Genomic DNA, 26453 nt, shown 5'->3' with positions numbered 1-26453 from the left:
TTTTGTGTTATAGGCATTTTGGAGCTTTTATCAACAAAGCAAATGTCATTTATAGGCACATTTTGGAGTTTCATTTGCAGAGCGATGCTTCTTTCTCTGCCCTCTGTTGGCTGGTCATGGAGCCCACTGGCACATTTTCTGCAGTGTGTGCTTTATTCCACCACGCATGCACCATGGATGTCCGGTTGTGCCTCCATTTTTTTGTGTGTTGCAGGATGCAGTTTTTGTAGGTTTTTGGCGCGCACAAGAGTTTTGCCACAATTGTTGCAGTTCTTTGCACCATACTCTCAGAGTGATGCCGCATAGCATAGCGGAGTGGGTCAATGCATCCCACACTTAGCAGTGTTAATTTTCCGGTGTAAATCGTTCATAAAACCTGAGTAGGCATTTATTAACTTTTGAAGGCCAATAGCAGTTTGTGCAATGAGAACAGCATCGTCCGTATACCCGAATATTTGAAAGGATCTTCCCCTCACCTTAGGAAAGTCAGCCACAGTAGCCACCAGAGCTTCCAGAAGGCCATTAATGTATAAAGTAAAAGGAACCGAGGCCAGTACACAACCCTGGCGAACCCCAAGATTTACATCGAAAAATGTTGTACACCATCCATCCGCCCGATAATGAACACAGGCATGATTCTCAATATGTATTGCTTGCAGCATGGTCCATAACTCCCCTGGACAGTTCATGTCTCCAAGCACAGCCCATAACTTTGCCATATCCACATTATCGTGCTCAGGTCCTTGAAAGCTAAAGCGATGGGTTCTCCTTTTAGGAAAACAGAATATGCCACCCATAAATACACATTTGAAGCTTGCTCACAGCTACTATCACCCAGTCTAAACCCCAACTGTATATCCATTAAGATGGAGTTTTCAAAAATCTGCCCCTCTAAATGCCCCAACACAACTCATCCAAATATCTTAAAGGACACCTCTAACAGAGATCGGATGATAGATAACGGACTAGCAGGATCTCCTTTTTTTAAAATATGAAAAATGATGCACCAACTCCAAGAGGGGGGATAATACCCAGATTTTAAGATTGCATTAAAAATCAATGTTAGGAGCGGAGCCCATAGTTCAATCAGATCCATACAAATATCTGCCAGAATAACCTCTGGCCCTGGCACATGATTATGGGTATTGTAGTTTTTCCTTCACGCTGGTGAAGTCTCTATCCTGATCATTAAAGATTGGGTGAGGCGGCACACTAGGTACTGGGCACGGGCCAGGTGTCGTATGTGCTTGATGGATTTGGAAGTGGGCTGAAAAGTATTCCAAGTAGGTTTTTCTCCAGGAACAGTTCTAGAGATCCAGACGGCTTAATTTCAGGGACCCTATCTATAAAAAACATTATTACACCTGGAGGTGTTTTCAAAGTCATCATTTTTGGCTTGCACACTTTTGAGCTCAGGTCTCTGGACTTTGATGGTAGATTCCCGATGTTGGATGCCATCTTCTGTCTTGGAGATGCACTGTTCTGCCTCTATTACCCTAGAGTATAATATTTCAATTTTGACAAAGGATGCCCCGACTTTAACTGTAAGGTTATCGATTGTATTATCAATGGAGCCTATGCTTTCATGACGGCCATGCAGGGCTGCAGTAATTGAGACAACAGTTACCAGGTCATCAAAATATATATCTGTCCTGGGGTCGTCTGATCCCCAGAATCCATCTGCGTTGGGGTCTTTCTGGCAGAGCCACACAGTTTAGCCTATTTTTTAGCTGCCCCTGACTTCCCTGCCATCTCCATGTGGTTTAGGGGCCCGTGGATGTGGCTCATGCGAATGGCAAGGGTTTGATGGGGGGTCAGAATGGGTCAAGAGTGACTGGTGCAAGCCCAAAGGCATGACAGGGTTTAGAGAGCAGCGCAACCAGCTTTGAGACAGCAGCCACTTCTTCAGAATGATCGCAGGTCATTGCTCTCCACCTTCCCCTCAACATATCACAGAGTACAGCATCTGCCACCCAGAGATTGAATCCCCCCACCAGGAATGTCATTTGGGGGACACCATGGGTCACAGTTGTGACCCCTGAGGTCTCCCTTGCTACTCCTGGAGTCTCATTTGCTACCCCTAAAAAAAAAATCATTTTTTTCTCCATTTTTTTTTAATGGCTGTGGCTAGTGCCATGTGGCTCTTAGTTTCTGGAGTGGCTGGCTTTCTTGTTCAGGATTCTTAAAAAAACAGGGGGTTCCACAAGTGTAACACTTTGCGCAGTGACCCTAAATAAGAAAGAATAGGAATAGCAAATAATTTGTCTTTCTGGAATTTTATACAATAATGGCTATACTCATTAAAGGTTTATTTAAGGCACACTTCAGGGGGTGAGTCACTGATTTAGTCTGTTCTTAAACACCTCAACTCAGTCTTCCATCCTTCTGAGGTCGATAAATGAGTACCAACACAGGTTGGGTGATATTGTAGGAATTTTTGTTCTGTATAAAGCACTTAAGCTTAAATACTATATAATAACACATTGGGCCTCATTACGACCCAGGCAGAAAACCATGGTGCTAATAGCACCATGGTCCATGCCGGTAACTTACCGACTCCGCCATGGAGAAAGGGGGAATTACCACCCCATTACAAGGTTGGCGGGGCGGTAATTCCCCCTTCCTCCATGGCCCTTCCCCATTCCCATTTTTGCCCCATAGGGCTCAATGGGAATGGGGAAGGCACTAAGTACGGTACCGCAAATTGCGGTACCGTACTTAACACCAAGGTCCTTTTGCGGGTCCCTACTTTAACGGCTGGTGTAATCAGGCGCTAATGGGTTAACGGCGCTGCAGCCTTTTACGGCGCCGTTAACCCATTAGCGTCAGGGTCGTAATGAGGCCCATTATCATTTGGCCTTAGGCGTCTGCTTGCCTTCACAGTAATTTGGTAATATGGGCCTATACAAACAGATACTAATGATACATATGGTGATCCAGTCTTGAATCAAATGTATATCACATATAGTGATATCGTAACCATATTTTTCATGGCGTATTTAGGAACAATGCTATGTGATGCCACGTCCTGTTTTCTCAAGGGGTGAAAGGTTGTGTTCCATCGCGTCCTGTGATGTCACTTTGGGATGGGGTCAAATGGCATCACTTCATGTGATGTCATCAGAGGTCAAGGGTCGTGTGTTGTCACTTCCGCTACCCCTGGCATTTTGGTGAAATGACGTCCATCTCCCCTGCATCACAGAGATCAGAGCTCTACCGCTGGGTCGGGGTGTTCCGGCTCCTATAAGCGATGGAGCCTTGAGAGCCTGTTCACCACCACAGCCTGTTCAGGATAATGGAGTCAATCGCCACTGCCTCACCTCCGCCGGTACGCCACTCAGGTGCTCCCTTCTGTTGGATTGAAAATTAGGCTTTTTTGGTGGGCACCGGAGCCCTCTTAGAGTGCGGCTATTTTTTAGGCTGCTCAACAGGGTCCCCCGCAATAATTAACTTCAACGTTAAATTGAGATGTATACATAAGATGTATGTAGTGTCCACTAAAGATTTAAATAGCGCCTGGAAGCAATTGTGTTTGCAGCGTACATCGAATAAACCCAAATATATTTGTATTTTCATTTTCTAAAGTGTGAAGTAAGAAGCAATGGAGCATTGAACAAGGGTTTATGGGCTTTACCTGTATTGAAGAACATTGGTAGGATGGGATGCAATAGAAATCAGGTGCACGGAGCGACTCGTCATTGAGTACTTGGATGGGGTGAAGGGAGTGCATCATTTAAAATAATGCGAGTGTTTCAAGTAGGAGTTAATCTAAGAAAAAAGAGCATAACCTAGATATGGTATAGCAGCTTTGATAACATTGCCTCTTGGCCTGCTATGCTGGCTCATGCACGGTGTTTAGTAAATTCAGTACTAAGCCATGAAGCCCTGGGATAACAAAGCTGGCACATCTCCTGCCTCCTACAGCATTACTCCAATGCAGGTGCTTCATGTGTAGGAATATTTTGTATATATTTTTTTTTCACATTTATTAAGCGCACACAATTTCTGAGGGATATAAGCGCTGTTGCACCCAGGTACTTTTACATGACTGACAATGGACATAACCAGCGAGTAGAATGCTTAGGAAGCCTTCAGGTGAATAACCAAGTTTTAAGAGCCTTTCCGAAGATCCAGTAAGATTGCTGCGCTCTCAAGTGTGAAGGGAGGGCGTTCCAATGGAGAGCTGCAACTGAGGGAAAGCTCAAGCCTCCACTTTTTTGCTCTCTTGGTTATTGGGATGACTAGTCTGTGCGCATAGGCCTTCCTTACTGATCTAGAGGATAGAATTTTGAGAAGACTTCGAGACAGATAGGGCGGCGCTGTCTTGGAGAAACATTTGTGGGTGATAGCCAGTGTTTTAAAGATGATCCTTTCTTTGATTGGCAGCCAATGTGCATTTCTTCTTGCTTCCAAAATATACTCCCTTTTTGGGAAGTTGAGGGCCGCTCGGATGGCATTGTTCTACATCACTTGTAGTTTGTGTAGATTGCGAGTGGATGTAACTGCAAATAGGGCAATGCAGTAGTCACGTCCTGCCCCGATAATGGCTCTGGCAATAGTGAGGCAATTGGCTGGGGCTAGGAAAGGTCTGGCAGCATTAATGAGTTTTGTGGTATAGGCCACTGAAGTGATATGATATGATATGATATGGCATTTATAACGCCCCTATACACAAGTGTTTCAAGGCACGTAGGCAAGGGTGGGGAACAGAGGGAAGACAGAGACAACCCCAGGTGACATTGAGATTGCGCAAGTGCAAGCAATAGCGTTCACCTGGCATGTCACGGGAAGTGAAGAGTCCAAGTAGACACCTATGGTCTTTACTGAGGCTGAGACACTGATGTTAAGCTCGTCAATGCTGAAATTGGAATGGAGTAGACAGAGATTTTTTATGGTTGAAGGTCGAATAACCCGTTAATATGATTAACACTGCTCACCAGGGCAGCACTAATCACAGACACTAATTAGGTGGTAGAGCTGCAATATGTCAAAGGTCACAAACAAAGCTCACCTTGCTCGCCACCCTTACCACTCAAAACACTCTACCAACACATTAAACACTCCTGACACCACCCTTCCCCTCAATTTCTCTTCCCTTCAACATCCATTTTACTTCGATTCCCACAAAAATGTACTTTTTCCCCACATGCATCTCCTATTATACAACAACTTCTTACTCCTGTCCTACCAAATCCCTTTCCTTCCAGCTAGCTTGGCCATTCTCCAGCTAGGCTTAATCATCTTTCTAACGTTTGCAAAACTACACAAAACACCTCTGACATTGAGTAAATAAACGTAACTTTGGCAGGCCATCCAGGTGACCACTGAGCACAGCACCTGAGCAAGTTACAGTGCGGTTTGAGTGAGATTTGAGATGGCACTTAGTCTGTCAATGTACATACTAATGAAGTTAAAATGGATGTTTGAGGCCTCTAAATGCAATTTTCGCTCCATATTATGGACCCCCTAAACTGCTTTTGTTTGACTGACCTTACTTGACTTTCTCCAGTGGAGCCGAGCCTTCAGCTGTACTCGCCTGGGCTTCTGCTCATTTGTTATGAGGAAACTGACACATTTCCCCATAACAGACTGTCAGTACTGGGAAACTAAGTTTTCCTTAGTCTTTCACTATGTTGACATTTCTTGGTAATTTTTTATCTTTGCGCCAAGTACCTTACTGTACCACGCACAGGGGTCTTTTCATTTTTATGGCCCTAGACACCCTCTAAGGATTGTTGGTGGTTATACAAGTGTGTCTAGGATGAACTGGTGGCAGCAGTTTACTTTACTGGTATTTTTGCTTCTTTTAATTATACCATGCCGCGTTTATCGCATTTGGTCCCTGACGGTGGCCAGTGCTGAAAAGGGCGTGCTACAAAGTCTTTTGTTTTGTCCTTTGGCCATCTTGTCCTTAGCCTTCACCCAGGTCGAGCTGACTCAGGGCTTCCTTATTTGAGGATGCAGCCTTCCGTGAAAACTGCATCTTTCGTGGGCTCTTGCATGTCGCGTGTACTAGTGCCCAGGCAGAGGACTGGAACTGTCCGGTCCCAATCCACACTACTGGTGCCAGGGTTTCTGGTGTGCCTGAATAGCTGACACTAACAGGGGCCATGATTGGTTATCCCAGATTTGAGCGTGAACCAAATCTTGGATAAGAGAAGGGGCTCTGCATCCATTCCAGGATGATCTACTGAAGTTCACTCTGAACTACAGCAGGAGCCAAGTATCCTTAAATGCTCAAGGAGACCTGTGAAACCCTTGGAGACACACTGGAAGGTTTGGCACCCTGAGCCTGCTGCTGTCCCATTGCACTCCTTTTTTTTTTCAACAGTCTTAGAAGGTCTGCAAGGGCGCTTCGCCCCTTTGGAGTAGTGGGAACAACTACCCTTGGCACCTTCTGATTACCTGCCAAAGGAACCTTCTCAGAAGTGTTCCATGGCCACCCAGTGAACGGACCAGCTCTACCCCAGTGTATCGAATAGGAGCACCGCCGTCCAGAGTTGACACTCAAGACTTGGGAAATCACTAGCTTGTGGTCCTCAGCACTGTCCTGCCAAATGTCATAGTCCTGGCTCCTCTGGGTCGCGATCTAGCAGAGTGTGCCACACTGCGAGTCTTTGTGATTCATGCATTGCTATGATGTGGTGACGGTCACTGTAGGTGCTTTGCTTATCTGCCCACCTGTGTCTTGAAGCCTGCTGCATCAGAATGTTCTTCCTCTCTTTTTCATGAGCTGTCTTGGACAATCGTCCTGTCCCGCAGCCGCTAAAAGCCAGAGCACCAAGAACTTGCAGAGCTCGAACCTACAAGCGACCTTGACTAAACCGGCAAAGTTTGGCACAACCCATGCCAAGATGTGGTGAGTACTTGCTTCACTAATTAGAGGCCCCAGGCACACTCGATATCCTTTTACACATGAGAAGCCCTTAAAAGATCCTCACTTTGGCTTGGTTAGCCTGCATTCCCTAGCTATTCCCGAACATCGGAAGTCACTCTGCCTGCAAGGGTAGATCCTGCTCAAATAAGGGAACTTTATTCTTCATCACCTCAAGCCCCTTCCTGAACTGCTACAGCCACCTGAATAGGTACGACCGCGACTGCGCGTTGTAAACACACTGCTGTACTTTTGAGCGCAAGGCTCCCCACTTCATAGGGTCGGACTTCTTAAGTTAGGGTTTGGATTCTGAAGATCACCCAATGCATTAATTGTGTTAACCCCCATCTATTACAGGTTGTGGATGTGTTTTCCCCCAACTTGCATTAGGCTATAAGCAATTGTATATATGTAACATAGTGATACGTTTGTGTGTTAATTGTTTCTTATTACTGTGGTTATTCATGTTTTATTATAGGGCCTATAATAAATATATATGTATTTTTGATATACACCTGTCTACGAGTAATTTGTGGCTCATTACTGTGTGTGCTCATTGTGTGCTTCCGATCACTCTCACCCCTCCTGAGACAGTCTTGACCGCCGCAAAGCTACCTTGATTGGTCTGGCTTGTCCAGAAGGTTCCCCTGTTGCACTAAACTAGGGTGGCCTCCTAAACTTCTGCCCACCAGGTCAGAGTTTAGAATCCATCTTGACATTCCTCGCCTCAAAAAACCTTTTCTCTGAAGCAAAGGTTCTTGCCTCTCAAAACCGTTACCACCTAGCTCATGATAATGGCAATAATTGGAATATCCACATTGTTCGCTTCCCTCATCAGCTAATTTACCGATCCTTGTGGTATACAGGGTAAAATATATCTGTGTGAGAGAGAGATAGATTGAGAGAGAAAGAGAGAGAGCAAAAGAGTGAAAGAGACAGAGACAGAAACAGTGACAGATTGATTGAGACAGGGTCTGGCAGTGGCAATATGAGCAAGTGAAATGGAACCTATCTAAAAGAGACCAGTGATAGTAACATTGTTCATGTGTTTCTATGACCTCTAATGTATTATGATGATTGCTGGGCCATGTTATTATCTGCTATACTTGGTTTCAGGTTTGTCTGCCCACAGAGGTCTCTAACTGCTCTCCGCACCAACACACTTCAAACACACAATAAGCATACCAAATCTGGGCACAGTGCACTATCATCTGGCGTGGCTGACTTAACCCACATGTTTTTGCTTTTCTGCCACTGTCTCCCTCACTGGGCACAGTGCACTATCATCTGGCGTTGCTGACTTAACCCACATATTTTAACTTTTCTGCCACTGTCTCCCTCCCTCCCATCTGGCATTGCTGACTTAACCCCAAAGTATTCCCTTTCTGCTACTGTCGCCTTCACTGGGCACCGTGTACTATCATCTGGTGTTGCTGCCTTAACCCTCCTTAACCCACATGTTTGTCCCTTTCTGCCACTTCCTCCCTCAATGAGCACAGGTGCACTATCATCTGGTGTTACTAACTTAACCCAAATGTTTTTCCTTTCTGCCACTGTCTCCCTCACTGGGCACAGTGCACTCTCATCTGGCATTGCTGACTTTACCCACATGTACTTCCCTTTCTGTCCCTATCTCCTTCATCGGGTACAGTCCAATGTCATCAGACTTTATTAACTTAATCCAAGTATATTTTCCTACCTGATCTTTCATCCACTTCAACTATATTTTAGGGCCCTTTCACCATATTCCCACCTCCAATGTCAACCAACCCTCCTACCTCATCCCTAGCAACTCAGACCCCTGGAATTCTCAGAAGAAAAACATCCACAAAAAAACATAACCTGAAAAAGGTTTTCTTCCTAGGTGGACCTGCGCACTCATCTTAAATCCATCAATAATCCACTAAGAATACCCACTCTTATAACTTTCCTGCTCACCTTTCTGGACCCCTTTCTCTTCCCCAACCTTCCTACATCCTCTTCTTCATTTCCGCTGATGATGGCACATACCCAAAACATCCCGTTCATAAGAAAATGCCATCCCTGCCAATTTCCCAGATATCGTCATCTGACACAGATCTTATTGCATCATTTGAACCGTAATGTACCACATCCTGTCTTATTTCCATGGCAATGACTAGCCATTATCCTCTTAATGCCCCCAGCTCCAAAAATTATAGTCATGCTCTCTTATAACTTTCATGTGTCGCTAGCCCTCTTTCTGACCACCTCCTTTCGAAGGCAGTGGAACACCAAGTGACTGGTAGGGGTGCATGAAATTCCCAAAAAGCACACAGCAGAAAGGTTGAGCTTTTCTGTGATGGCTTAAGCAACACTGCCTATTCACTTGTGGGGTTTTCCAAGGGTTGAACCCGGCTGCAAGTCTCATGAGAGATCTTTAGTCACGCCATGCAATTGCAAGACCTCAGACTAGAGAAGGGAGTCATCCTAAATGGGTTTGAGAGCATTTAAAATGCCTGGCTGGTTTCCTGCTACCTTTGAAGGTTTTGATTGGCTGTTAAGCTAAGAGTGGACAGCAAAGTCCCACACATATGTAGTTTTGGAGTAGATCTGGTGTCGTGATTAGTTTAAAAGAGTTTAGAGAGCTTTAGAGTATTTAGATCAGTTTTTGTGTCTGTATGTGTGTGCTTTTTATGCTCTCTATTTAATTTTCCTGTACTCCCTAATAAAAATAAATGTTAAAACCGAAAACGTTCCTCTTGTACTTTTCCCTGTTCCCTTTGTGCAACCCACACAAGTAAACATTTCCTAACACCTTTCTTTGCCTTTGTCTATAGAGGATCCTTTTTCAAATTTTATTTTTATTTTTCATGTATTAGTTTAAATAAACTTTTACATTTGAAGTCTAACATACATTGTTTACTTAAAAAGAAATAATTAAAACAAAATCCTTATGATCTTAATAATTTCTGCAAACAGTTATAGATCCATTATATTGACAATGGGACAACAATTTAATTCATTTCTCGTTTCTTGTTCAAGTGGATCAATGACAGATTTTTCCAGTATTTCTATCCAGTATTGAGTAACTCTGAATATAAGTCTTTTATGAGTGCCCACAAGTAGAGCTGCCCACCTTTCTTTGTAAGCGACTTCAATTCAACACTACAGCTAAGTCAATGCCTAGTCTGGGATGCTGATGGAAGCCCTTATTGATGTATTTTTATGTCCAGTTAATTTACTCTGGATGACAACCCTTATATAACACTCCTCTCTCAGAATCCCCCCGACCCCGCTGAGCCAAGAAGTAGGTTTGTTTTGCAAATTTAAAAAGTTTATTTGAAAATTAAACAATATATATCTGTCACACTTTTATAGTAAATTAATTTTGATAGCACACTTGTGAGGATGATAGTGATCAACAATGGATAATTTTACTGTGGTACACTCTTTTTGATGGCTTAGAAGTGATATAGAGAGGATGAAGTAGCTGAGAATGCTTTTATGGCTTCAAGGACAATGCAATGATGAATGAAAATGCAGTACAGAAAATAAACTTGATATGACTTCAACAAAAGACAATGGCCCTCATTACGACCCTGGCGGAAAGTGACTGACCGGACCGCCACAGCGTAAATAGCGTTTCCGCCATTGCACGAAGGAGCAAATTGCGGCCCATTCCGACCCATCGGGCACGAGCACCACGGCATGGCGGAAGTGCAAAGTCCGCGATGGCGGAAATGACCCCAAAACGGCCCACACCGCCGCCGTACGGCGCCCTAGGTGCAATACCGCCACCCATCACAGCGGGCACCGCAGAGTGCGCCTACCGGAAAGTACGGTGACCGGAAATATACGGAAACGGAAGTTAAAACATGGGCCCGGAACGGGAAACATCCCGCCGTGCACCCATAAAACCACTAAAACCACACAACCACTAAAATCACTACCCTGAGACACACCCCAACCCGTCATCCACCCTAGCGAAACCAAGAAAAATGGGAAAAGTAGCGAAGAAAGCGTGCGACCGCAAGCGGCAGGTCCACTTCTCCCGTGAGGAACTCACCGTGCTAACAGAGACCCTCCAGGAGAATGCCGCCGCCGTCTTCTCCACGCAAATGACCAGGACGGCACTTGCCAACAAGAAGGCCATATGAGCTCTGGTGGCACAGCGGGTAAGCGCGGTGGGGACCGCACCCCGCAACCCACAGCAATGCAGAAAGCGGTGGGACGACCTGCGGATACGCGTCCGCAGCATACTCTCTGCCAACCGCAACATTGCCACAGCCACCGGGGGAGGTCCTGAATCACCCATCAAGTTGACCCCCTGGGAAGAAATCTGTGCCTCCACCATCGGAATGGAGAGCATAGAGGGAGTCGGAGGGATGGAGAAAGGAGTGCAGACATCAGAAGAATCAGGTAGGTGGCCCAGATAAAACAATGCTAAATCCACAATGTCCAATCATGTGAAGTACCATGTGTCCACATAGTGCAACAGAAACACATGTCCAGGAGAACGTCCACACACATCGCCCTGATAGTGCACCTTAAAACCACAATAAATACATAAATAATTAAAAACCCCTAAAACACCCACCACACGTCCAGCAGGCACACCCTAACTGCAGGCTGCCAAACAACTGCACCCTCACCCCACACACAAATAAAAGCACCTCCAAGGCACCGACCCAAATCACCCTCATGTACCACCCCAATGCATGTGATACAATGCCATTCCAATACCCACAGACCCATTAATAACCCTCGCCCTCCTTTACTCCACCACAGGCTCCGATCCAAACGACGAGCATCAGGACACCCCTACCAGCACACCTGCAAAGAGGGCCAAGACCAACGGCCAAAGACCCTCCACCTCAGCTGCACGCATCAAGACACGGCAGCAGCACAAATCAGGTGGCAGCACAGAGGGGGGAACATCAACAGGCACCACAGCAGCCAGCATGCCCACAACACCACCACCACAGGTCCCCCCAACGGATGCCACAGAAGGCACTGCCTCTGGTGGCAGCAGCACCATAGGTGACACCCCATTGATGGCAGCATGCTCCGACACAGAAGACGGGGATGTCGAAGTCAGATCCATCCATGACCTGTCCCATTCCCCCTGTCTGTCCCATCCCGTACAACATGAGGATACCACGCAGGGGCACCCACAAGACGACGACTGGCCATCCCCCCCAAGCCCTGTGGCAAGGCAACATGAGGTCAACAGCCCCTCTGTGACACCCCCGCAAATGGCCATGGCCCAGCAGAGGCAACAGTCCCTCGACCAGTTAATCGTGCAACAGCAGCAACTGGCCACGCTCCTCAAGGACCATGCCGATGAATGTGGGGGCACTAAGGCAGACATAGAAACATCAACTGAGACACTCAGGGCACAAATGGAGAGTAGCACCGAGAGCCTGAGAGTCCAAATGGAGAGTAGCACCGAGAGCCTGAGAGTCCAAATGGAGAGAAGCACCGAGAGCCTGAGGGGGGAACTGCATGCGACGTCCAAAGACGTATGTGCCGAACTTGCCGCAGTGCGCCGTGTGCTCACTGAGCTCTCACAAACCCTTAGGGACATGCATGGACGTGAGCAGGCAGAGACGTCATCCGTTGCAAGTTCCGTCCAGGGCAGCCCCCAACGTAGATCTGGGAGGAACCTGCGCTCCACAGGCAGGGGTGCCCCTGATACCCGCAGAGGGGGCTTGCAATAGCGACAGCCCACTGACAATGAGCTTCTTTGGACACTGGTGTTCGGGGGGGAGGTAGGAGGGTGGAGGGGGTGTGTTGGGCTCACTTGGGTGGCGGGTCGATAGGGTGTTCTACATGATATCACATATGCCATAAACAGTGCACGATCAACCAATGAGATGTGTGGACAATGATCTTTGTGTACTAGGCCATCATAGGCGTACAGTCCATATTGTGCATGTACCAGACACACACAGTGCCACGAGTCCCGTGTCCATGTATCAGCCACCAGGCGTGAGTGCTAGAAGCATGCATCAATGAGATGCTGACGAATGTCACGGCCCTCCGGTGCCTCGCAGACTCCTTGAGGTGCTGCCACATCCCCACCCTCATCATGACCATCATCAGGTGCTTGCAGTTCAGCGTCAGGGGGCATGGGCACATTTCTACGTACGCACATGTTGTGGAGCATTCCACCTGTGCAAGCTGCTCTCCCCTTTGGCCGAGCACGTCCCGCACACAACGCTGCAATGTGACGCATGGCATCTTGCTCTTGCATTCATGTATTTGTACCCGATGGCCGTGTAACATTTGTTGATATGTACATTCGGCTATGGTCCCATTGTTTCACATACAATCTTTGCAGTCGCGAACAGACTTGTAATGGGTCAGTGGGACGTAGTACTCGAGTAACGGTGGGCCCTCATGCATCACTGTACCGAGTTGCAACGACGGGCGGGGCGTCCCATTCGTGGGTGAAGGCAGTTGCCATTTTCACACACAGCCGCACTCGATGGATTAATTAGTGATTTCAAACGGCCACAGATGCCTTTTCGACGTGATGTTGCAAATGAGGAATTCGAAGGCCGGCGCTTTCGGTTTTCAGCTAGCGCCGGGGAGATGCCCACAGGTCTGACTGCAAATATAACGTTCTTTTGTTCGATGTCCTTGAGACAGGGGCCATGGCGAGGAAGCAATGATTGATATGAATAGTTTTGGATGCGCAATAGTGACGTGGGCGATGAGGCCGGACGTTCCCAAATACATGTAACTTCACAACACTGGAATTACGGGCTGGGGCACTGTGGATTTTGCAGGCTGCATAACGCACAGACTCAATGGAAAGTTCGAATGTTTTGTGAGTAAATATTCAGGCGTTTTTATGACAGGATGAGGGAATGATGAATGGATGCATGGGCAGGTGATTTGATACAGGGTTTGCCATGTACAGGGCTTCTTGGAATCTATCCGCCTCCCCTGCGCTATGTGATGCAGGGCTGCCATAGTGGGACCATCGTCTATCTGGCCTTGTTGAGCCCTCCCTGTCTCGACGCGCCTTCAGACACTTGTGTCCATGCACGTTAACATTCCCATCTGATGGAATCTGTTCTGACAGACGCATGCACAGGTACACTCGTTTGTGATGGTGTTTACACCTCGATATAGATAGTTATGAGTCGCAAGTGGTTTCGGGGTGGTGATGATCCTTTGGAGTGGGCTAGCATGCATATGACTGTGGATTTAGTGTGATCATTGAAGTGAGTTGTTCGAATGTAGTTCTGATGGCCATTCTGTTCTTTTTCTTTTCTTTTGGTTGACAGGTATCTCCTCCCCTTTTGCCACTGCCATCTGTATGCCACTCCTGCAGATGGCGTTTACTCCCGACACCTGCTGCTTCGTGTTAATCAGTGGAGCAGCATTACGATCTTATGGGACGATCGCCAATGGGCCACATGTCCTTACGCAGTACTAGTGGCTCGGAGCAACATTTCGGCCTTTCAGCTGGACTAGTGCCTCCCCATTGGGACGGCCCTGCGGGTCTGTGCGCTTCCATGTTGCCTTTTCGTACGTGAATGTGGCTCTGTGTACCATGATGGAACAGGGCGTCACACAAGTAGTAGCTGGTCATTCCTTGCGGATGCAGCCCACAATGGTGATATGTGTTTTGGAGTTCATGGACTAATGGCTGTATGGGCTTGGTGATTTAGTTGTGCATTAAATTTCTATTCTGATATGGGCCGTGTAGCGTTCTTCTTTGCGAGTGATGTGGCATATTCCTATTTGGGGAGCGATGTATTGTGAGGAGATCTGCATTGGGTTCCAGCTTCGGAGTTTAGTCGCGTGGTACTGTGCTGGGCGCGTTTGCCTACGGAGCCCAGTGAGGTCAGGGATGGGGGCTGCCAATGTGACTGTTTGCATGTTGTCATGCTCAGGGGCGGGGGAATGGGTTTTGTGTAACAGATGCCGGTCAGCCAGGTGGACTGGTGGCATGTTGTGATTTTCGGAATATTGCTGGTCACAGGTGCCTGTGTTTGCGTGCGTTTCGGGGGGGGGACTGTGGTCATGTCCATTGGAATGGCTTCTGTATTCGTGCCATCTGTGCCCTGCAGCTCCCATTGGCCCCTCTTGTGTTTCTTTTGTTCGTTGGCATGCATGGGTGACTTGTACATTTCACTGGTTGCATTGTGACTTCATTGCACCTACGGGGAGTTGTACTTTGTGGGCAGGGAGCGGTGTACAGGCACTCAGTGGGGCCGTTTACGGTTGATTCGCGATGCCGTACTTCTCACCATGGCGGATTGGTGCTTTCCGCCATGCTTGATGGCGTTAGGTACATGTCCGCTAGGGTCGGAATTCGCGTACCCTTGCGCCATGGTGGTATTTACGGTTTGGCATGGCGCGCGCGCGCGTACTTGGTGCAGTTAGCGTTGGCGTTCACTACGGTGTCGCTAATGGCTTCGTACTTTGCGGTGACTGGGTCATAGTCGCACCGAGCGGTATTCGATGGCGGTATTGCATTTCCGCCATCGTTTTTCGGATTCCGCCAGGGTCGTAATGAGGGCCAATGTAATCACTTTTCTTTGACAATTCACCCCCACCCCTTTTATGCAAGGTAAAGAGATGGAAGTAAAGCACACAGTTCTCAGGAATGCAATCAAATATAATTCAGTTCCCCCCTAGCAAGCTTAGAGGAAAAGGGATGATTTTAACACAGGCAAAGTACTTTAAAGGTGGTATGCAAAAAAGTGAAAAATATGCTAAAATGATTTTAATTCCCTCTAGAGGTTCAGGCTGGGTGACAGCTACTTTGTATTAGTTCAGGATCACTTTAGCAATGCTCTATGAATGATTGTCAGGTTGCAAACGAATTTTAGCAAAGGAAAGCAAGGACAAATATTTTTACACGTGGCTGAAATTAAGCAAAATGTCAAATCGCGGCAAATTTAGTTGCGTGCGTCGAGCGCAATTACGGAGACAGTATAAGGGGTAACAAGTCAGTTCCAAGTTCGTTGGAAAGCTTAGATTCTTAGCGTTAAGATGACAGTTAAAACTCGCTCCTAGCATAAACGGTTCCGGAGATACGGCCGATTTAGTAAAGGTAGTTTTTCGGATTTGAAATTTTAAAGCTCAGAATGACAGATGACAGTTTTCAGTTTTAAAGATGACAGAATGACACGATTCTAGGAGGCAGTTCTAATAGGCTAAATTAGTTTGGATTAGATTATTTTAAACTAAGAGATTGGTTTTGGCACAGTGCTAGCTGGGTACACACACTAGATTTTGGACAGGAATGTGACTTCGTCACCGATCGGGTCAGGATTGGCTGGACTTCTGCTAGCAGTTCTTCACAGCGATCTGGTCTCTGGTTCTCTCTGGTTCCGGATACAGCACTGCTTTCTGGATACTGCTACAGGTTCTTGCAAAAGTTCTTGGCAAAGAATTCAAACAGCTCGCCCGGCTGTTGAATAGTTTGGCTGGTTTTGAGGCCTGTTGAAGAGGATTCAGCTTGTGGATTCAGGCGTCTCTGCTACAAATTCTGGAGTTAATTTCTGGTCTATGGAGATTGATGGATTTGAAGTCGGGATCTCTGGATGTGAGGTCTGAAGTCTCCCGGCAAAGCGTCCCGCAAGAAAGTGGAAAGTGAATGTCTCTACCTGGGTTTCAATGTTCCTTTTATGTGTTTTGAAAATGGGTGTGTGCCTGGGCCTAGCTAAGCCTGCCCCTCTCACTTATCATTGGCCAAGCTTTCCTCTCTCCCTTGATTGGGGGAAAGAAATGGAGTGTCAGAGTGATGCTGTAGGTTTTATGGTCAGAGGAGCCTCCCCTTGTCAAATTGCACACAAATCTATTTCTGACCCAAATACATATTTATCTATGTACCATATTTCTAATGTTATAGGTCCACTTACCATATTTTCTGTAGCACCAAACCATCCGATCCCTGTCTTGGTACGATGTTGTGTCCACTTATGACAGAATTCTCCCCTTTTCATCCAGATAACAACCTCTAAACCTTTCCAGATTTTACACAAATGTGCACCAGGGATATGGGTTTCAGATGATAAAGTGTCAGATTTTTAACATGAATACATTTGGAGTAACAACCTTTGTTTTCGCTACTATCCACAAGAACATACCACAGGGTCCTAACACCTCTTAAAATGTGCACAGCAAAATCACAAGAATGATGATGTTGTTTATATAATTTTTACAAGTCCGCACTATGAATTATCCATCTTTTTAAAATCATGCTCTGGCCCCAAAGGAGTGTGGTTTTCCAAAGCACATGGTGGAATTTCTGGTTTATCCACTTCCCCCAAGCTCAGCTTGCTCTCACAGGCACTGCCCCTCCCAGTTTCTCCCAAGACGAAGCCATTTTACGACCCCCCCAATATAACATTTGCCTGAGCCAGGGACAGTGCTTTGTTTAGTTTCTTGTAGTCCCCAGGTGCCACTCCCCTAATTCAATCAGAGAGGTGTCATCTCCTTTTGGCAGGGGCAGCAGGATGCAGCCAGGCCTGGGAAGAGTTGTTGAGCCAGTTCAACTCCTGTCGGGGGTAGTTGTCAGGCAGAATTCACTCTCTTCCAGCCAGGCTTCAGCTAAATGTCACTTTAGTTCCCAGTTTTCTACATTCAAATTAAACTGACAATTTTTGCACATGCAGCTAGAATGCTGATTCTAAGTTCAAAACTATGACATTTAACAGTTGCAACCTATGTTATACTCAAAAGTAGGTCACTCATTTATTTTAAACATTTCGATTTTAGTGGCTTTCTGTCCATCTAACTTAAGCTGCTGACATCCACAGCTCAGCCAGTTTTGTTATAACATTTTGTTGGGCTCTTTCTCTTTCCAGATTTTGTATGCACACAAGAATACATTCTGCCAAATGTCTGCTGGTGTTCACTGAGATTTTTGAATATCTTGTGATGTTTAAAATAGGCATTTTGAGCTTGCATTCAGGGAAACAAAGGTGATTTTAAAGTGCTTTTTTAATACAACCGGCACTGCTGTTTTTCCTTTGGCACACATTTCACTCATGGCACTCCTGGCCCATCATGCTTCCACTGGTGGGGGGCAGGTTAGGCAACCATTTTGGTGTGCGCAAACTGCGCAGTTCTCCTGGATTCTGGCGTGAATGTGGGCGGCGACAGCTCATCCCCACATCTACCCAGTCTATTGATTTAGTTTGTTCTGGGATAGAATAATGGGCGGCGACAGCTCATCCCCACATCTACCCAGTCTATTGATTCAACATGAGTCAAAACCCTTGACATCTTCTCTATTTTGAAAATTCTCTTCCATTGGAAGCATTGCCGCAATTTTTCTTTTTTCCTAATCCAGGGCCTTGCATTCCATGACGATATGGTAAACTGTTTTGAGTTGCTTTTCATCTCCACAAAATCGACAAGTATTCAAGTCTTTTGAAATGTGTCTAATTTCTGATAATACTTCTCTCGTGGGTAGTATATTGAGGTGTAAATGGAGAAAAAGATCTTGTTTCTTTTGGCAAGGGAAGAGCTTCAAATATTCTGGCATTTTGTTCAACGCTCTGCAATCATATAAACAGTTAACTGTATCCAATCATTTCTTTGTAATTTTATTTTAACTTTAGTTGGTCTGGAAATCAGCATCTCCTTGGTAATCCTTCAAAAGAATCCTTTGTGTGTGAACCCCAGTATTCCAGTGTTGTGCCCAGCCACCTTCCCCACTGTTTGTGTGCTTAAAAAAACCCTTTATTATTTTTAGAATCCCTTTCTTTGACTTTGTCACTTGTTTTGTGTTTTACACATTAGTCATTTTACACACATTTGTGTTTCACACATTGGGACTTAAGCAACTTTTCCTTTTATTTACAGGGAGTGCCTGGGAGGGAGTGTCTGTGGGAGAAGATGAGGAACTGTACTATGCCTACTCCATTTCAGAGGTTGAGCGAGTTGTATAGGAGGTGCCAACACCTCCCTATTTAACTGAATACAGATAAAATGATATGTAGATCAAATAGGTCACTCTCCAGTCCATCATTGTAGAAATCGGGGTTAGATTACTTTTATTAAAAGTAAAAAGTGCACATGGCACTGCGCACATTTGGGTTGACCTGGCACAGGAAGTGAAGGGTGCTTTAATATCACACACACACCATAAATGCACAAGGATATATTTTGAATAATGGATACAAAGGGAAAAATGGCTAAATAAATGAACAATATTTCTCCCTGAAGAAAGTCACAGTGTCAACCAAAAATATATTTTAGACTGAATATTTAAATTAAACATGGTTTCTAGTCCTAAGCCAGGTATGGAAGACTATAACCCATGCCAAGAGTTTTCAGACAAGCAATAGGGGCTGACACATTTGGAGACAGTTTTTGGCAGCATCTCGCAGTGATTGAGATAAACTCAGGCCATTAATAGAAGCTTAGATACATTTATCTATTTTCTTATGGAAGAGGGTACACATTGTGTCATACAAACTACTTTGAGAGACCAGCTGTATTATTTTGCCACCATAAAATAAGAGTTTATATATTTCCAACTGTGATAAGCACAAAACTAACTTGACATAACCTCAGCAAACAGATAAAAGACCAGACATTGAGCCCAGGAGAAGTTCTTGACAGGAGTTGAGCACTGTCATAGTTGTGTTCAGCCAAGTCTAAAATAGGCATACCAATTTGATGCATCAGAGAAAATTATGGATGCCAGATATGCTAATGTAAAACTGTTGTACATGTGATAAAGGTATCCAATGATACTGAAGTAATGTTTTCCCTCTGATTAATTTGGCCTAACAGAGCATACCATTTTACAATGTGTTAATTTGCATATAATTGTTGCATAATCTTAGAACAGCGATAAAAATGGGTTGGAGGCAAAAATGCCTTTGAGTGTGTCCTGTCATTGAAGGAATAAAAGACATGTTGAAGCTCCCAGGTTTCTGATTTTTCCTGCCTCCGCCTGAAAGATGAGAATTCATGGGTGCCTGATGGACTGGGAAGAAGGACACCCTGTACAGAGTCAGCCAACTAGGGGTGACAGCAACTGAGCATAAGTGGCAGATAGAGGTTGAGATAAAACCTGAGATGGGGTACTAAATGCTTAATACATGTTGGGCAATCAGTGGTTTGGCCTTCTCCTATGCCTAGTAAAAGCATGTGGGATTCCCAGATGTTTTGCCTTCTAAGTTTAGTAAATTCACTTGAGGTTCTCAGTGCTTTGGCCTTCTACTATGCCTAGTAAAGGACCGCAGGTCCTCAGGTATTAACCTTCTCTTATGCCTAATGTATGTAGCGTTCTGAGTTGTATGTTCTTGCCCACCTAGTGAATGCGCGTGACATTTTCAGTGCTATAGCCTATTCTTACACCTATTAAATGCATGTGTGATTCTTAGTGCTTTTACCTTTGCCTATGCCTAGTAAATGAACTTGGGGTTCTCAGTGCTATTGCCTTCTCATCCATGTAGTAAATGCACATTGGTTTCTCAGTGCTTTGGTTCTCCTCCTACAGAATGCATATGGATTTTACTGCCCATCCACCCAAAATGAAAACCCTTGCACACTCACAATGCAGGTTTCCCAAACTCCTCAAAAAACTCCAACCTAAATCCCTAACTCTGCCCAGGTTCTAGTATCGATTTAAGTCTACGATAACCTAACTATCCTACAAATCCCTTCCCTAAGAATCCTGAGCCACTCCTGCCTTTTAAAATGACAAGCATGGACTGCCCCAGTCCGACATGGAAATGGAAGAGGGGCTCTGCACAGAACTCTATCTTTCATTTCCATGGCAGCCATCTTGGGAGAGTATTTGGTTGAATGAACAGGTGGCGCTTGCCGAAATCATTTCACTCAGACAAATACATATTTACTAGCACCACAAGATAATAACTTCTGGTGCCAATAGCAGTAATAACCATTCCCTAGGCTGTACTGGGTGATAATATACTGGGTACTGTACTTTGCTTTGGCCCTGGGCCATTACTACACGGCACATCTTGGAGACCCAGTTATAATTGCTTAGAAAATTGTCAGTGCCATCTCTTCAGCAGAACCATGTTTGCTGATGAAAGGGCTTGCAAAGCAGTACGAGGCTTCTGGCCATCTGTGCTGATGGTGCAGGTATAGTGGGAGCCATCCACTCTAGCCACAGATCAATTTCCAGCTCACTCCAGACAACAGAAGTATGCTCTTGCATTCTTACAAGAAATTCCTCACCCTGGCTCTCTGAAGCCAGAGGCACAAAATTCACCTGTGCTCACTGTTTTATGGATCACATCCATATATTTAAAAAGTGCCTCAGACCTGTCCGAGAAGTGTTCATATTATATAATGGCAGTGTGGATGTCCAAATCTCAATCCTTACTGGGGCCGTAGACATCTTAGCCAGTTTCTGCTTCTCAATTATGTACCTTTTTTTCCTGAACTGCGTTCTGCAAAGATGAAAGAGCTCCATAACTTACCCTTACCATAGGCCATGTTTTGTAACTGTCATGAAGTTAGCACCTGTTATTTAGTAATCCTTGTAAAGGGAAACATACTCACTTTCACCTTCATCATCTCTTTACCCCATTTTCCAACCATCTCCAAATTGGCAACAGTCCCCTCAGTAGCAATCACTTCATTCACATTCTGGGAAATCTCCAAAGTGTCTGTAGCCCAACCCTTATCTACCCTTGCCATGTCAACGCCCACCCCTGCCAGGGGCACAGAATATGTGGGTGCTCCAGGACTCGGGCACTCCCCAGGAAAGGCTATTTCCATCAAAGTCCTTATACTTATAATGTGACGTTTTTGTTTTTTTAGTCGTCACCCTCCTCCCCCAAGGAATTCCCCTCGAAAACCAATAATCTACGCCACTGACCGCTGCCATCAATATCCCCAACACCACTCCCTACCCTTGTGCTCTCCAATCCCAGTCTCCCTTGTTTCCAGACCTCCTCCAACATACCAACCAACCTGCCTTGTTGCCACCTCTCGTCAGGCTATAACTATCCCTGGATCTTTCCTCTACCTCTCAATGTCATCTCTTCTCATACCCTCTGATACGCCAGGTCTACAATCCCCTAGAGTTCTCTGGTAAAGGGACTTAACTATCAGAGCTATTGCTCAGCCTTGTTCAATGTTGGATGTCTGACGTTTACTTGACCTGAATGCTGAAAAACTTAGTCAGAATCACTGGCGTAGCGGGGGACCCGCAGACCGCACTAGGCCCTGCCACCACATGTTCTGGGAGGGAGCACCCTCTGACTACAAAACGAAATAGTTTCTTTTTGAAGTCACTCTGCCTTCATAAGGAAATTATTTCTGTTACAGCGTTACAGTGTTACAGCATAACCAAAATCATTTCTTTATGAAGGCAGAGTGACTTGAAAAAGAAACTATTTCTTTTTGAAGTCCAATGGCTCCCCACCACAGCATGAAATTGAAGCCTCCAGGCTGGAGGCCTCCATGTCATGGAGTGAGGGGAGCCCTATGCAAGAAAGTTGCTTTTTGAAGTCACTTTGCCTTCTCAAAGAAATGATTTCCATTACGGTTTGCTCCCGTAATGGAAATAATTTCTTTACTAGGTCAAAGTGACTTGAAATAGACACAATTTCTTGTTGAAGTCATAGGGATCCCCCGAACCCCACGAGATGGAGACCTGCAGCATGATGGAACAAGCGTTCCTGGCTGCTGCAGGGTGCTGAACCACTCGTTCCCTTGAGCAACGGATTAAAAAAGGTAAGTTTGTTTAAATGTGTGCGGGTGCATGTAAGTGTGTGTGTATATGTATATCAGGGATTATGTGTGAATGCATGATGCATGGGTGGCTTCCTCAGTGTGTGTGCGTGTATGAATGTACGGGCGGCTGGGTGTTTGTGAGTGTAGGGTGAATGGTGTGTGTGCTTGTGGTTAATGGCTGGATTTCTTATTGGGAATGTTCATTACTCCTAGCCCTACTTGTCCTCGTCCCAGTACTTGTGTATGAGGCTTTCTGGTATAGGGACATGGAGGTAATGCCTGGCTAAGTTACCTGTAATCTTCATTACTCCAGGTCCAACTCTTCCTCCTCCCAGTACTTACCTATGAGGCAAGGTGCCTCATACATAAGCACTGGGATGAGGAAGAGGGACATGGAGGTTATTGTGGGCAGAGGAGCTGATTTTGGGGTTTGGGATGGGAGGGAGAGGGGATCTGTGAGGGGTCAGGGGAGTGGTTTTTGCATTAAATCATAATGGTCGTCCGTGTCCAGGCTAAGCAGGCATTATATGTGTTATTAACAGCTAGACAGGCTTAGTGCAGCCAGTCTAGTCATGTCTTACTTTGGCTTGAAAATTCTTTAACTGGGCTTCTCTGATAAAGCTTTCTTGCTAAGTAATTACCTGACTAGACTGGCCTTTGGGTGTTGTCAGTCTACCCATTTCTTACTGAGGTATTGTGTATTTTTCTGGGCATCTGTGATAAAATAACCATGATAAGTGTTATTGCTTTGACTGGTATTTTGGTGCAACCACTCTAGGTATGTCTAAATGTGGCATGGCATGTTTTATTGTTATATGTTATTATGTGTCTAGACGGGTCTACATTGTGCAGCCAGTTGGCCATGTTTCCTTTGTGGCATGGCATTTTTAATAGCAAAGAACTTAATTAATTAAAGCATGAATGTTCCTCTGTACTGTTGGTGACTTGCATGTATTGGATTTTTGGATTTGTATTACTCTACAAAACAATTGCAAATGCTCTGGCTTTTTAGACAATTTTTCTTAGAAAGTGTGTTGTATAATACATTAAAACACACATTTAGATCTTTCTTCCAGTGCAGTGTGTGGCGTGCCCCTGCAGCAGCATGATTGTGTTTATTGCACAAGCGTGGTAGTCTATACCAGCCCATAGTATGGCACCACCTGTGATTTGTTGCTGAGCTGAGGGGCAGCCCTCAGAATAGCTCGCAGGGGGCCCCCAAAATTGTGTGCCACTCCACTGTTCAGAATGTCTTCTCCTCCATGATGGAGCATCCAAGAAAATGATACAATGGAAAATCACATGGACGTGAAAACCTTCCCTAGAAACGAGCACATGAAAATTGAATCAATTCCTTGCCAGCCATCGAGTAAACTAAGTAGGCTGCTTTTTGAGGTTAGGAATAGGTGTAATAAAAGCTTGTCTGACTTATCAAGTGCATTTAAGAGAGACATAATATTTGGCCGAAACACAGTCATTTTCTGCTGTATGTTTATGGAATGTGCTCGATTTGCAGTTGCAATCCATCCCAGATCCGCCCCTGCTCTGAAAGTCGGACTTTGGGTAAATGGGCTGTTATTTCGGTTTGTGTCTTCTTTTGGGTTTGGCTCAGATGAACACTTTGGCCCCCATTATGAGTATTGCGTTAAGGGTAAAGAGGCAGTATTTTGAAATACCACCTATTTTTGCCTGTAGGATTCCATAGGACACCCAGATGCAATAACATGTATTACTGTATTATGAGGTCAAACACCTCAAGCCCATTTCCTACCTCTATCCAAGGGGTGGAGGCACAACTTGAAACAGTACAACTCACCAGAACCTATTAAACCTTTTTTTCCTATTCATGGAACTCACTCGCTATGTATGAATTTGCGATCCATTGTTAAAGGTCTACCTCTCGATGCCAGGCTCCGAGTAGATGGACTGTTTTTGTGGTTATTTAGATTTTTCTTCCATTTTAAATTTTTGTGAAATGGTTTTGTTTGTGAGCACAGATTATGTTCTTAATTAATTATTATGTATTTATCTTTATTTATAATATTGCTGGTTGGGTACTCAGATGCCGGCATGGGCCCTCATCACGAGTAGGGCTGTAAAGTTAAAAAAGGCCTATTTGATCCACCAAACTGATAATGGTTCTAGTGGAATTACTGCATGTGGTACTACAGAGAAATAATGCATGCAGTACTTACCACCATACACATACTTGTATACGCTATATTTTCGTACCAATTTTTATCTTCACTCAAAAGGAAGAGGTAAAAAAATCTCAAAAAACCTTCACAACGCCGCAAATGTCAATAAACATCCCACTATTCCGACATAGGAGCGAGAACAATCTATAGCAACCCTTGATTACATCTTCGTTGCAGAAAATATTTACTCAAGCATTGCGTCTTTTGAAGTAATCAGAACGGAAAGCAGTGACCACAACCTGTTAAACCTCAAATGCAGAACCAAGAGATATGACCAGCAATTCTATAACGTCCCGGTTGAGGTGAACACGCAGCTCTCTCGTTTACGCATGAACGCCAACGACATCAAACGCTTGACTGACAATTATGAAGCTCTCATCATGGATACTAAAGCCAACGATGCAACATCCAGGAGTAGCTACATCCCTCTGCTCCTGCAGTACAAAAAACCTCGGAAAAGGTTAGACAACCGAAGTGAGAACTTTACCCACACTTACAACCGGACTTTAGTGATCAGACGCCGCCACCTAATAAAACTAAAAAAAGTCGCAACTACGATGAACTCCCCTAGCATATGGGAATCTTACCATCTGGAGCTCAGAGCATATAAACAGTGGCTAAGAAACAACAGATCACTACTCTATCAAGCTGATGCTGAAAGCATGATCACGATCATAGCTAACAAGAAAACCCGAGAATTTTGGAAAGTGATCAACGAAATGAAACCTCATCCAAACTTGTCAATGATAAATGCTGTGCCGGAAGAATGCTGGTTTAACCATTTCTCTAAACTGTTTGATCATCCTCTCTCTGACACTGAGAGGGCACATCCACCAACCAAATCCGACTGGGTCGACCTATCCGATACAGAAGATATAAAGTCAATTATCATGAAACTGAAATCCTCGCGCGCACCTGGACCGGACGGTCTAGCTAACACTGACTTGAAGCAACACCCAGAGGCGTGGTCAGCAGCCCTGAGCCTGATATTCAAACACTGCAAGGAACGAAGGATAATTCCGAGCTCCTGGACACAAGCAATTATCGTCCCGATATTCAAAAAGGGCATGAGAGAAGACCCCTCCAATTATCGCCCAATTGCCCTATTGGATGTTATCGGAAAAGTTTTTGCCACTTACCTCTTGACCCACTTTCGGACCTGGATAAAACATCGCCAGCTATGGACCCTCTCCAAACCAGTTTCCAAAAAAATGCTAACACAGCGGCTAACTTAATGATCCTAAGCATCTTAAAAGAAAAAGTCTTGCTTGGAGCACTGAGAATCTTCCTTGCCTTTGTGGACTTGTCTCAGGCTTTTGACAGAGTAGATAGAGCCAAACTGTGGGCCAAACTGAAAAACTGGAATTGCCCTAGCCAGATTCTCGACCCAATCATCGCTTTACACACGGATACTCATATATCAGTCAGGCTAAACAACAGTGGACTACTCTCCAATCCTATACCGTCCAATCGAGGAGTCAAACAAGGCTGTCCTTTGGCTCCAGCTCTTTTTATCTCTTTTCTCTGTGATTTCCAAACTTCACAAGAACCAATTAGATCGTTTCCTCCGAAAATAGGATCCACAATGGTTGCCAGACTCCTATATGCAGACGATCTCATCATTTTAGACCACACCCAGGTGGGTCTCCAACGACAACTGGACAATCTGCAAAAGTACACAAAGGAGAACAATCTGGAGATTAACAACTCAAAAACAAAAA

Source organism: Ambystoma mexicanum, chromosome 2q (assembly GCF_040938575.1).
Source record: "Ambystoma mexicanum isolate Mex_15411 chromosome 2q, UKY_AmexF1_1, whole genome shotgun sequence".
In the NCBI taxonomy this organism is placed as follows: domain Eukaryota; kingdom Metazoa; phylum Chordata; class Amphibia; order Caudata; family Ambystomatidae; genus Ambystoma; species Ambystoma mexicanum.
Note: the sequence above shows the minus strand (reverse complement) of the source record.